Raw genomic sequence first — 13,719 nt, forward strand, 5'->3', positions numbered from 1 at the left:
ACTTTGTTGAATGGATCATGTGAATTAAAACGTACGATGGCGAATCCGGATGATTTGTATTTGGTCGATGAACTGAATGATGTATCAAACCTTTTGTCAAACCTTCAAGGGATCGATGAACTGAATTTTTTGATATATTATTTGTATTTTTAAGATTTTAAAATGAATTAGTTTTATTTTTCTGATTTTTTTGATATATTATTTGTATTTTTAAGATTTTAAAATGAATTAGTTTTATTTTTCTGATTTTTTGATATATAATTGTATTTTTAAGATTTTAAAATGAATTAGTTTTATTTTATATGAAAAAGGACCTTTAGTCGCGGTTCGTGACACGAACCGCGACTAAAGGCTCTTTCTGCGCGGGAACGAAAGCGGCGCCAAAACCCTTTAGTCCCGGTTGGGGAGGAGGACCGCGACTAAAGGTACCCTTTAGTCGCGGTTGGTGTCCCCAACCGGGACTAAAGGGTACCTTTAGTCGCGGTCCGCCTCCCCAACCGGGACTAAAGCTCTGTCTATATATACAGCACTTAGCATTTTCCGCGGTCCGCCTCCCATTCTCCTCTCGACGCCGAAGCCCTGCCCCGAGGCCGATCGACGCCGACGCCGCCAGGCTGCTGCCCCGACGCCGATCGACGCCGACGCCCTGCCCCGACGCCGACGCCCTGCCCCCAGTGAGCTCCGCCGCCCCCCACTTCCCCTGCCCTGCGCGCCGCCGCCCCCGCCCCCAGTGAGCGCCGTCGCCGCCCCTGCCCTGCCCTAGCGCGCCGCCGCCGCCCCTGCCCTACCCTGCCCCTGCCCGCCGCCCCTGGCCCTGGCCCTGCCCGCCGCCCGCCGCCCCTGGCCCTGCCCCTACCCGCCGCCCGCTGCCCCTGCCCGCCGCCCCTGGCCCTGCCCCTGCCCGCCGCCCGCCGCCCGCTGCCCCTGCCTGCCGTCCTCCGCCTCCCGCCGCCGCCTGCCGTCCAGGAATGGAAGAAGAAAGAAACCAAATGAAAACCAAAAAGAAAAAGGAAGAAGAAGAAAGAAACCAAAAAGAAAAAGGAAGAAGAAGAAAGAAAAAGGAAGAAGAAGAAAGAAACCATATGAAAATGTTAAATGTTAAATGTGTTTCAAAAAAAGGAAGAAGAAAGAAACCAAATGAAAACCAAAAAGAAAAACAAAGAAAACAAAACAAAAGAAACCAATGCAAAAGAAACCAAAACAGAAGAAAAGGAAAAACAAAATAAGAAAAGGAAGAAGGAAAGGAAGAAGAAAAGGAAAAAGAAAAGGAAGAAGAAAAGGAAAAACAAAATAAGAAAAGGAAAAAGGAAAGGAAGAAGAAAAGGAAAAACAAATAAGAAAAGGAAAAAGAAAAGGAAGAAGAAAAGGAAAACAAAATAAGAAAAGGAAGAAGAAAAGGAAGAAGAAAAGGAAAAAGAAAAGGAAAAAGAAAATACTTGGCAGTGCTCAATAATCTTATTTTTTAATTCCTCCTCCTCTATGTCCCCTTAATCTTATTTTTTAATTCCTTTATACTTAAAGAATTTTTACTACATGCAGGAGTGACATATGGCGGACGATAGAGCCGAGCCGCTTAGGGATCCGGAGGCTGAACGTTATTTAATGGGCATCATCAACAACGAGATTCCTTATGTGCCGGGCTCAGAATATGAGCAAGAAGAGGATGTAGTCTCTTCTTTTCTGAACCTTGACGGTGGAACAGACATTGTCGATGATCAAGAAGGTGAAGGAACGGACATTGTCGACGGAGGTCAACCGTCAACAAACGACGATCTCGAATTGCAAGTAGCAACCACCTCCGGCGAGGTATATATATACATTGAGCCTCTCGTGATACAAACTTACTGAAATGTGAATACATATGTATTAACGCGCGCGACTCTCTTTCTTTTTTTAGCCCTCGGCCGGATCGAGTACGACAAAGCGTGGCAAATCCAAGGCGATGAAAACAGGAGAAACATATGCCATTGAGTTTGTCAGTGAAACTGGCAAGCCCCTACAGCACACCTCAAAGTTTATCAACCAATGCGGAGTCGTTGTTAGAGACAACGTCCCGATCACCATCCAGGAATGGAAGGAGCCAAAGAAGGCACGTCTTGGTTTCAGTTTTGTCGACAAGAGAACGAAAAAGGATTGCTGGAGAAAGCTTATGGAACATTTCATTCTACCTCCGGAATACAACAAAGTCGATAAATTCGGTAACGAGGTTCCGGGTGGACGTGAGAGGAGGAGGCTAGTTAAAGAGTTTGCTCTTCAGAAGATGGGCGAAGCATTCCGGAACTTCAAGAAAAATTTAACCCGTGACTATGTCAACAAGGGCAAGACTCCGGATTTCAATGGACAACATGAGAAACTGAAAGATGATTGGCCAGAATTTGTGAGGCAAAAGCAATCAGAGCATTTCAAGGAAATATCGAAAAAAATAAGGATAATGCGAGTAAGAAAAAGTTCCATCATATTATGGGGCCAGGAGGATACCGCCTTTCGGAGCCTAGGTGGCAGAAAATGGAGGAGGACCTGAGGGTGCGAGGAATCCCTCTAGGTACAGAGGGATGGGACCCAAGGGCCAAAAGCTGGTGGTACGGGCATGGGGGATCGCTAGACCCGGAGACAGGGGTGTGTGTTCACCGGAAGAAAAAGTTTGCTCCCACCCAAGCCCTTATTGACGCAATGACCCAAGCTCAAGAGGGCTTGATCAAGTTCAACAGAGAGAAAGACGCACTGACAAGAGCCCTCGGTAATGATGAACACGGAGGACGTGTACGAGGCAAAGGCAAAGTTCCGTGGAAAGTAGGGTTTGCCCAGGACAATGGCCCATACTGTTACAGAAGCCGTAAGAGAAAGACGGACCGGGATGCAGATCTTGTGGCGAAGTTTGCATCGGAACTCCATGAGTTGAAGCAGACCGTGCATGAACTAGTAAAAGAAAAATCGGCAGCAGGGCCGCATGAAGATCATGAAGCGGATCGCGGAAGCCAGCAGCGGAGAAGCAGCGTGGCTTCCACGGATGCCCCGCCTGGTGCTAGTGCACCGATGATCGAGATTCGTGCACCGGAGCCTCACTACCCCGTGGATGATGTAAAGGAGATGAAAGAATGTGATCTGCATTATCCCGTGGGGAACGTTTCCACGAAGGTAGCTAGCGGCAGTGCTTTACCCTGTACACCTGGAGCACTCCACCACAACAACCCCATTGCATATGGCTATGCTCGTGTCACGGTGGAAGACATAGTCCAAGGGTTTGAGGACCTGGAGATTGACAAAGCTACACCCGAAGGGGAGAGAAGACTTGGAGATGTCAAGCGCCAGATCATTCTATGGAAAAAGAAGTACATAGTGTTTCCAGGCGAGGCGCCAAGGCTAACAAGTCCACCCCCCTCCGATGGTGGTGGTGGTGGCGGTGGTGGCGGTGGTGGTGGTCGTGGTGGTTCACCTACACCTCCTTCACGCCATTCGACGCCGTCCCCCGATCCACAACCTCCGGCGGGTACGACGCCCCCCAATCCTCCTCCGGCGGGTACGACGCCCCCCAATCCACCTCCGGCGAAGAAGCAGAAGCAGGCGGACAGCAAGGAAACCCGCTCCTGGACTATTAACCCGGACCCTTATGTACCTAAGACCACAAGGGTACCGGAGCCATCACTGAAGCCTCTCCTCCCAAGGCCTTGGGAACTTAGTGAAGCTGAAACCAAATTGGCCGCGTCTGCTCATTATGAGAAACGGAAGGCGGATATGAAGGCGATAAAAGAGCCTGAGCCCAAGCAAGTATTCACTGAGAAGCAAAAGAAGTGGGCTAAGGATTTTTTGACGACACCGTCCCAAGCCGAGCTGAATATGCCTGACGACTATGGACATGAACTTCGTAGGCAAGCAAAAATATTGAAGGAGGAGAAAGAAGAAAGTAAAAAAAGCGGGAAACAACTTGACCAGCTCGGGATGCAGAATAAACAATCGATCCCCCCGCTCATAGTGAAAGCCGGTCCGGAAGAGGACCCCGAGATCATAGCAGCTGCGGCAGCACTTGGATTGACTGTAGCGAGTGCCATGAAACAAGCGTCCGAGATGGGTTTGACTCTTCGTGCCTTCTTAGGCCTTGAGGATGCGCCAGTATGTGAGGTAGCATTACAATATGTGCGGAATGGGCCTCTCGTCGAGCCTGCGCGGGAAAAGAGTCTACCACCACAAATGCGAAATCTGCTACGTTGGTACAAGCAATTCATAACATGGGCCGACAAAGAATATGTTTATGCGGATGTTACAGAGGAGCATCACACCAAACGGTACTCTGTACAAGTTCATATGAGTGAATTGTTCCAGCTGTTCAATCTGCGCGACCTCGAAAAATCTATGCTGAGTTGCTACGTTCTGTAAGTGATTTATTTCTACCTCATCTCGTTCTTCATTGCCTGCACTATATATATATATATATATATATATTGTCCTAACTATATTGTTGCGTATGCTATTATGCAGATTGAAGATTTGGGAATGCAAAATAAGAAACATCCATGATGTTGGGTTCATTGACCCACATATCGTTAATGGACATGTGTTACAAAATCACCCCGAAGACGTGGAGAAAGACTTGTACAAGTTTCTTAGAAAGCATCAACTCAAAAGTCATATTCTATTTCCTTACCATTTTGGGTGAGTGTTTCTCTCTTGTGCCCATTCTCTTTTGTTTACTCCATGCATGGTATGTCTAATTGATGAGTTATGCATGACTGTGCATGTAACGTGTCCGCAGGTTCCACTGGATTCTGCTAAATATTGAAGTTCACACCTCCAAAGTTCTAATCATGGACTCTATGGATTCGGATCCAAAGCGTTGGGCCGACATGAGAAAAATGCTGCAAAAGTAATTATTTTCAATCATTTGAGCTCTATATCGATCGGTCTCTTTCGTTCATTTCCTAATATCAAGTAACTAATAACTCCCTTGTTCATTTAATTTTCTTTGCCCTGTAGGGTTTGGAGACGGTTCTCAGAAGAAATTGTCGGTGAATTCAAACATGAGCAAGATTTTAGAAGGTTAGTTAATGTGGATAAGCAGCCACCGGGGACCAATCTATGTGGATACTATGTTTGTGAGAACATCCGGAGACACACCTCTGAGCGGAAGGCATCGGATAGCGTGCGCAAGGCGACGGATAACTTGCGGAGGAGGCTTAGTCCAGAAGCTCGCTTCCGACCAATTCAAGATGAATTAGCAGGATTTTTCATGAGGGAAGTCATCAATCCTAAAGGAGAACACTATACCGAGGACGAAGAAATTTATATGCATACCCGAGATTGAAACTTGTTCGAAGTTGTATATGGTCATCCATCCTAATTGTGTATGGAAACTTGTTCGAAGTTGTATATGGTCACCCGAGATTGAATATATATTATATATTCCTCTTGAATTCTTCTTGTTTGAAATTTCATATGCATGTATATAGTAGCGTAGAATATGTGTACTGAAACTTCATCAAAATTAAAATAAAACACAAAATAAAATATAAAAGAAATAAAACACTACAAATTAAAAAGAAACCAGGTTTAGGGGGGCTAAAACCCTAAACCTGCGGAGGAGGCCTTTAGTCCCGGTTAGCCACGAGAACCGGGACTAAAGGTCCTCCACCCCGACGGACCCCTGGCGCCCACGTGGACGGGCCTTTAGTCCCGGTTAGCCACGAGAACCGGGACTAAAGCCTTTAGTCGCGGTTCGTAAGAGGCGCGACTAAAGGGGGAGGGGTCTTTAGTCGCGCATATTTAGTCCCGGTTGCACAGCCGGGACTAAAGGCCTTTGCGAACCGGGACTAAAGGCCCTTTTTCTACCGGTGGCCATGCCTCCTCCCGACGGAATCGGGCAAGAGATCTGCTAGCCTTGGTCGATTAGCTGCCCTGGCCTGCTGCTTCTCTAATCTCTATGGGTGAGTGCGAGAGTGAGCTAGATGATGACGATGTTGAGTAGCCGCGCACGGTGCTATATATACGGTGGAGCCTGAACAGTTACCGCACGTTTTTCACAACTCCACGGACGCGCCTTGTAGTTGTCGTCGTGTTTCACTTGGGTGATTTGGGGTTCAAGAAATGAGTGGATCAGTAGAGGTGTAGCTTATCAGTAGCGGTGTAGCTTAAAAGTTCATTCTTTAGAGAACGATTAGGCGAGTGGCACATTGTTAATCTGGAAATGTGGGGAGCAAAGGGGTTTTATGATCAAATGCCCGATTCCATGGGGGTACAACACCTGAGAAATAAGAGCCAAACAATTCCATAGGCAAAGGCTGCGGTGGGGGCGGGCCCGACGCCGAAGGAGCCGGGGATCTGGATGCGGTGGCGATCTCCTGGTGTAGATGGGGCGTGGCCCGGAGGGAGTTGCGCACAACGGACAGGGTGGCGCACCTGGTCGTGCGGCGGCCGCGCTCTCCTCCGATCCATGACCAACGGGATTTGAGGTCTCCGGCGATGTTGAGCGCGGTGGCGGCCGTGGATCTGGTCCCCAACCAGATGCGTCGTCAGTCTTGTCTATGGCCAGCTAGCGGCATGTTGTGGGGCCGGTGAGGGTTGCTGGTTCCCTGCTGGCGTACCAATGGCGGCACACGTTTTCATGGCAAGGCTCTGCGTGGTCCCAGACAGCTACGAGATAGCGGCGACGCGGCTTCAGGTGAATATCGCGCCTACTGCGGTCATGGAGGACGATGGCAGCGTCTCTAACGTCATGTCCTTCTTGAGTCATCGTCATTGTAGGTTGCGTCAACACGATCGGGATGTTCCGAGGGAAACCCTAGATCTGGGCCTCCTAGATCGGACGATGGCGGCGCCTTCGGTGTCATTCTCCCTCATGGGGGCATCATTTTGGAGCAGGAGCTGGTTGGAGGGGACAAGAGGAGGAGCGGTGTTACATCTATCGCAAGGCTGCCGACGGGACTTGGCGGCATGATGCAGCGGAGTGCCGTCGATGGGCATTGGTGTTTGGCAGCGCGCAGGCTGGTGGCGCTGTCTGGCGTCATGGTGTTATCGACGGCAGATGGGACTGGCAAATCTATGCAATGGTTCCTCCTGAAGACGGGACATCGGAAGATGGCGACGACGAATCCTAGAGTGTGCGCAGTGGGATGACTAGACCGGTTGGTACTCTCAGCTTGCAAGGCAAGCGGCTTCTTGAGGGCACTGGATTAGATGATTTGTTGATGCGGCCAGGGCACATCTTTATACTTATAGGTGTAGCGACTTTGTTGCACATCTTTATGCTTGTAGGTGTAGCGACTTTGTTTGCCTCTAAGGTGTCTTTGGGTTGATCTTTGTATTTATTTTGTTAGACTCTGATGAATAAATTAATAGAGATGGTTGCATGCATTATTTTGATGCAAAGGCCGGGGGTAATCCTCCTTTTCATGAAAAAGTCAAACAATTCGACTTGTTTCGCCAAATCCTTTTCGATGCGCAATCGGTAATGTAAAAGAAAACTTTCCACGCCTACATACTTTGTGAATATTGATTTTTTGCATGGTAATACGTGTCTCATTTATATAATAAGATCATAGTACAAGTTACGTACACATCGACCCGACAAAATTAAAAAGACAGCAAAACATTAACCTTTGCACAAAGGAATAACAACAAAGAAGAAAAAAATACAATCAAGACTGAAGAAACCTATAAACTTGATCTTGTTAACCGCATGCCATGAGGTAACGTTTACGTACTTTGGGTTTTAAGAAAGTATGTACTTGTTACAACGCTTATAAAAGGTTAATTGAGCATATTTTCTTGGAGAAGGACGCGGACATAGTTTTGTTTACAAGTTTCTTTTGTTGCGAAAGATACCCATAGAAAGAGGTTGCTTGTTCCTTAGATAAATTACCACGCGTAAGGATAGGCGCGCCGAAATTTCAGGTGATCGTTTGATTGGTTGTCATAGTGTTATGTGTTGCCACACTTTACTATACAAAACTTGGCTTTTTGGCAAAGTTAGCTTTGAACCAACCATCTAATAAAAGCTACAAGTATAGTAGTACTAGAGCTAGATGGCAGCTGGAGAGCACACTTTAAATTTAATGTGTAGGAGTCTCAAATATCTTTCTTTTTTGTGAATGAAGTCTCAAATATCTTACGCAGTCCACTTCTCCCTAGCCATAAGCCCCCTACTGCTTAGGGGGGGAAAAACGTTCCTGTAGGCCATCTGGTTCAGCCCTTCCTGAAACCACTGAGTCCAATCTTAATCTTCAGCGCCTATTTTGACCACAGGTTACCCCTGGGACTAATTTTGCATGGTCATCGTGATCTTCACTTTGTTCTTGGATGAATCTACATATGCTTTTCCTTTAAGCCCTGGTCTACAAAATATTCACTGGCCTAGTGGTGGTAGGACAATATCTCGTTATTAGGAAGAATGATGGGAGTAGTGGTCTACGAAAAGTGATTGTACCAATCTATCAGAAGCCTCAAAACAAGATTCTTTGTTTCAAAAGACGCAGAAAACCCATTGATTAACGAAGAATCGTATTCTTTTGGTAGGCTTTCCGAGGCACTCGTGGATCAGCGATTGCAGCGCAAAGTGTCAGTTATTTATGCAGTATGCAGTAATTCAGTAACTTTCTTATTCGTCGCTGTAAAGATAAGCATTTATCCTTGTACCTACGGAGCAAGAAAATTGCCGTGGTAGACTAATTCATTTACTTACTCGTAGCTGTAAAGATAAGGACTTATCCTTGTACCAAGGAAGAAAACCGTCGTGGTAGACTGATGTGACAGAACTTGGGTAGCATTTGAAATTTCAGAAATTTCAGAAACTGAACTGAATATTTTACTTGAGACTTAAGCTACGAGGGTCAGAAGAGAAAATGGGTCCAATGACGTGATTTCGCACCCCATTAAAGAACACATCAGCTTGGTGCATTTTGAAGATCCCATTAAAAAGATAACGCATAAAAACCTATGTTGAATAACATAAAATCGTCCTTAAAACTTTAGAATTATATATGCCTATGTACTAACTCTGTATCAAAATATAAGACGTTTCTTAAACTAGTTTAGCCTACAAAAACGTCTTATATTTTCTTAGGGGAGAGTACTCATCTAGTTATCTAAGGGCATTTCTAACCGACTCCTAAAAGTTAGTGGAGTAAAAGTTGGAGTAAAGTTAGTGGAGTAAAATTTTACTCCACAACGGTGGCCGCACCTAGCCGGTCCCCTATAGTTTAGGGGAGTAAAATCAAATTTTTGGCCGTTTTGTATACTAGCCGCACAAACACAATCTCTACACAATACATGTCTTAAAATCATTCAAATTAAAGCATGGATAACAATAATCGTCATAATATAAAGTTTCATCACCGCGTTTTTTAATTTAAACATGCAAAGTTCACCCAAAAGACATCACTTTAAACACAATGTTTGATTCAAAATCACGACAAACATAGCATGTATATGTTGTGGATCAAGTCAATCTTTGGCATGCACCATCACCCTCTCGGCCACCACCACTCAAACGACGTCCTCACTGATGCCTACTACGCAACTTTATCCTTGTAGACGTTGTTGGGCCTCCAAGTGCAGAGTTTTGTAGGACAGTAGCAAATTTCCCTCAAGTGGATGACCTAAGATTTATCAATCCGTGGGAGGCGTATGATGAAGATGGCCTCTCTCAAACAACCCTGCAACCAAATAACAAGGAGTCTTGTGTCCCCAACACACCCAATACAATGGTAAATTGTATAGGTGCACTAGTTCGGCGAAGAGATGGTGATACAAGTGCAGTATGGATAGTAGATATAGGTATTTGTAATCTGAAAATATAAAAACAGCAAGGTAACTAACGGTAAAAGTGAGCGAAAACGGTATGGCAATGCTAGAAAATAAGGCCTAGGGTTTATACTTTCACTAGTGCAAGTTCTCTCAACAATGATAACATAATTAGATCATATAGCAATCCCTCAACATGCAACAAAGAGTCACTCCAAAGTCACTAATAGTGGAGAACAAATGAAGAGATTATTGTAGGGAACGAAACCACCTCAAAGTTATTCTTTCTGATCGATCTATTGGGCTATTCCTATAAGTGTCACAAACAGCCCTAGAGTTCGTACTAAAATAACACCTTAAGACACACATCAACCAAAACTCTAATGTCACCTAGATACTCCAATGTCACCTCAAGTATCCAGGGGTTTGATTATACGATATGCATCACACAATCTCAGATTCATCTATTCAAACCAACACAAAGAACTTCAAAGAGTGCCCAAAGTTTCTACCGGAGAGTTAAGACGAAAACATGTGCCAACCCCTATGCATATGTTCACGAGGCCACAGAACCCGCAAGTTAATCACCAAAACATACATCAAGTAGATCACGTGAATATCCCATTGTCACCACAGATAAGCACATGCAAGGCATACATCAAGTGTTCTCAAATCCTTAAAGACTCAATCCGATAAGATAACTTCAAAGGGAAAACTCAATCCATTACAAGAAGGTAGAGGGGGAAAAACGTCATAAGATCCAACTATAATAGCAAAGCTCGCGGTACATCAAGATCGTGCCAAATCAAGAACATGAGAGAGAGAGAGAGATCGAACACATAGCTACTGTTACATATCATCAGCCCCGAGGGTGAACTACTCCCTCCTCGTCATGGAGAGCGTCGGAATGATGAAGATGGCCACCGGTGATGGTTTCCCCCTCCAGCAGGGTGCTGGAACGGGCTCCCGATTGGTTTTTGGTGGCTACAGAGGCTTGTGGCGGCGGAACTCCCGATCTAGGTCCTGTTCTGGAGGTTTTGGGATATATAAGAGGTGTTGGCGTCGAGAACAAGTTAGGGGAGTCCACGAGGGTCCCACAAGGTCGGAGGGCGCACCCTGGGGGTAGGGCGCGCCCTCCACCCTTGTGGAGGCCTCGTGGCTCTTCTGGCCCAACTATTTTATTTCGGGGGCTTCTTTTGGTCCAAAAATCATTGTTATAAAGTTTCAGGTCAATTGGACTCCGTTTGATATTCCTTTCCTGCGAAGCTCAAAAACAAGGAAAAAATAGAAACTGGCACTGGGCTCTAGGTTAATATGTCAGTCCCAAAAATCATATAAAATAGCATATAAAACATCCAAGATTGATAATATAATAGCATGGAACAGTAAAAAATTATACATACGTTGGGGACGTATCAAGCATCCCCAAGCTTAATTTCTGCTCGTCCTCGAGTAGGTAAATGATAAAAACAGAATTTTTGATGTGGAATGCTACCTAACATATTTATCTATGTAATTTTCTTTATTGTGGCATGAATGTTCATATCCATAAGATTCAAAATAAAAGTTTAATATTGACATAAAAACAATAATACTTAAAGCATACTAATAAGGCAATTATGTCTTCTCAAAATAACATGACCAAAGAAAGCTTATCCCTACAAAATCATATAGTCTGGCTATGCTCCATCTTCGTCACATAAAACATTCAAATCATGCACAACCCCGATGACAAGCCGAGCAATTGTTTCATACTTTTGATAGTCTCAAACTTCTTTCAAGCCAAGCACTATAGGTGGAATAGATGGTGGTTGTGGAGAAGACAAAAAGAAGGAGATAGTGTCACATCAACTAGGCGTATCAACGGGCTATGGAGATGCCCATCAATAGATATCAATGTGAGTGAGTAGGGATTGCCATGTAACGGATGCACAAGAGCTATAAGTTTATAAAAGCTCAAAAAGAAACTAAGTATGTGCATCCAACTTGCTTGCTCATGAAGACCTAGGGAAATTCGAGGAAGCCCATCGTTGGAATATACAAGCCAAGTTCTATAATGAAAAATTCCCACTAGTATATGAAAGTGACAACATAGGAGACTCTCTATCATGAAGATCATGGTGCTACTTTGAAGCACAAGTGTGGTAAAAGGATAGTAGCATTGCCCCTTCTCCCTTTTTCTATCTTTTTCTTTGTTTTTTTCGTTTGGGCCTTCTCTTTTTTGGGGCCTTTCCTCTTTTTTTTTTATTTCCTCACATGGGACAATGCTCTAATAATGAAGGTCATCACACTTTTATTTACTTTATAACTCAAGAATTACAACTCGATACTTAGAACAAAATATGACTCTAGATGAATGCCTCCGGCGGTGTATCGGGATGTGCAATGAATCAAGAGTGACATGTATGAAAGAATTATGAACGGTGGCTTTGCCACAAATACGATGTCAACTACATGCTCATGCAAAGCAATATGACAATAATGGAGCGTGTCATATAAACAGAACGGTGGAAAGTTGCATGGCAATATATCTCGGAATGGCTATGGAAATGCCATAATAGGTAGGTATGGTGGCTGTTTTCAGGAAGGTATATGGTGGGTTTATGGTACCGACGAAAGTTGCGCGGTACTAGAGAGGCTAGCAATGGCGAAAAGGTGAGAGTGCATATAATCCATGGACTCAACATTAGTCATAAAGAACTCACATACTTATTGCAAAAATCTATTAGTCATCGAAATAAAGTACTACGCGCATGCTCCTAGGGGGGTAGATTCGTAGGAAAAGACCATCGCTCGTCCCCGACTGCCACTCATAAGGAAGACAATCAAAAAATATCTCATGCTCCAACTTCGTTACATAACGGTTCACCATACGTGCATGCTACGGGACTCACAAATCTTAACACAAGTATTTCTCAAATTCACAACTACTTACTAGCATGACTCTAACATCACCATCTTCATATCTCAAAACAATCATAAGGAATCAAACTTCTCATAGTATTCAATGCCCTTTATGTTGGGGAACGCAGTATTTCAAAAATTTTACCTACGATCACGCAAGATCTATCTAGGAAATCCATAGCAACGAGACGGGAGAGTGTGTCCACGTACCCTCGTAGACCGAAAGCGGAAGTGTTTAGTAACACGGTTGATGTAGTCGAACGTCTTCGCGATCAAACCGATCCAGTACCGAACGTACGGCACCTCCGTGTTCAGCACACGTTCAGCACGATGACACCCCTCGAGCTCTTGATCCAGTTGAGGACGAGGGAGAGTTCCGTCAGCACGACGGCGTGGCAACGATGATGATGAAGTTACCAGCGCAGGGCTTCGCCTAAGCACTACGAGAATATGACCGAGGTGTGTAACTGTGTAGGGGGGGACACCGCACACGCCTAAGAGAAGACTTGGTGTGTCTTTGGGGTGCTCCCTGCCCACGTATATAAAGGAGGGAGGGAGAGAGGCCGGTGAAGGAAATATGCCCTAGAGGCAACAATAAAGTTATTATTTTATTTCCTTATATCATGATAAATGTTTATTATTCATGCTAGAATTGTATTAACGGGAAACTTGATACATGTGTGAATACATAGACAAAACAAAGTGTCCCTAGTATGCCTTGATACGTCCATTTTGCATCATGCTTTTATATTGATATTTATTTCATTATGGGCTGTTATTACACATTATGTCACAATATTTATACCTATTCTCTCTTATTTTACAAGGTTTACATAAAGAGGGAGAATGCCGGCAACTGGAATTCTGGGCTGGAAAAGAAGCAAATATTAGAGACCTATTCTGCACAACTCGAAAAGTCCTGAAACTCCACGGAAGTTATTTTTGGAAATAATAAAAAATACTGAGCGAAGAAAATACCAGAGGGGGCCCACACCCTGGCCACGAGGGTGGGGGGCGCGCCCTACCCCCCTGGGTGTGCCCCCTGCCTCGTGGGCCCCCTGGTGGCCCTCCGGTACCCATCTTCTA

Source organism: Aegilops tauschii, chromosome 7, assembly GCF_002575655.3.
Source record: "Aegilops tauschii subsp. strangulata cultivar AL8/78 chromosome 7, Aet v6.0, whole genome shotgun sequence".
NCBI lineage: Eukaryota > Viridiplantae > Streptophyta > Magnoliopsida > Poales > Poaceae > Aegilops > Aegilops tauschii.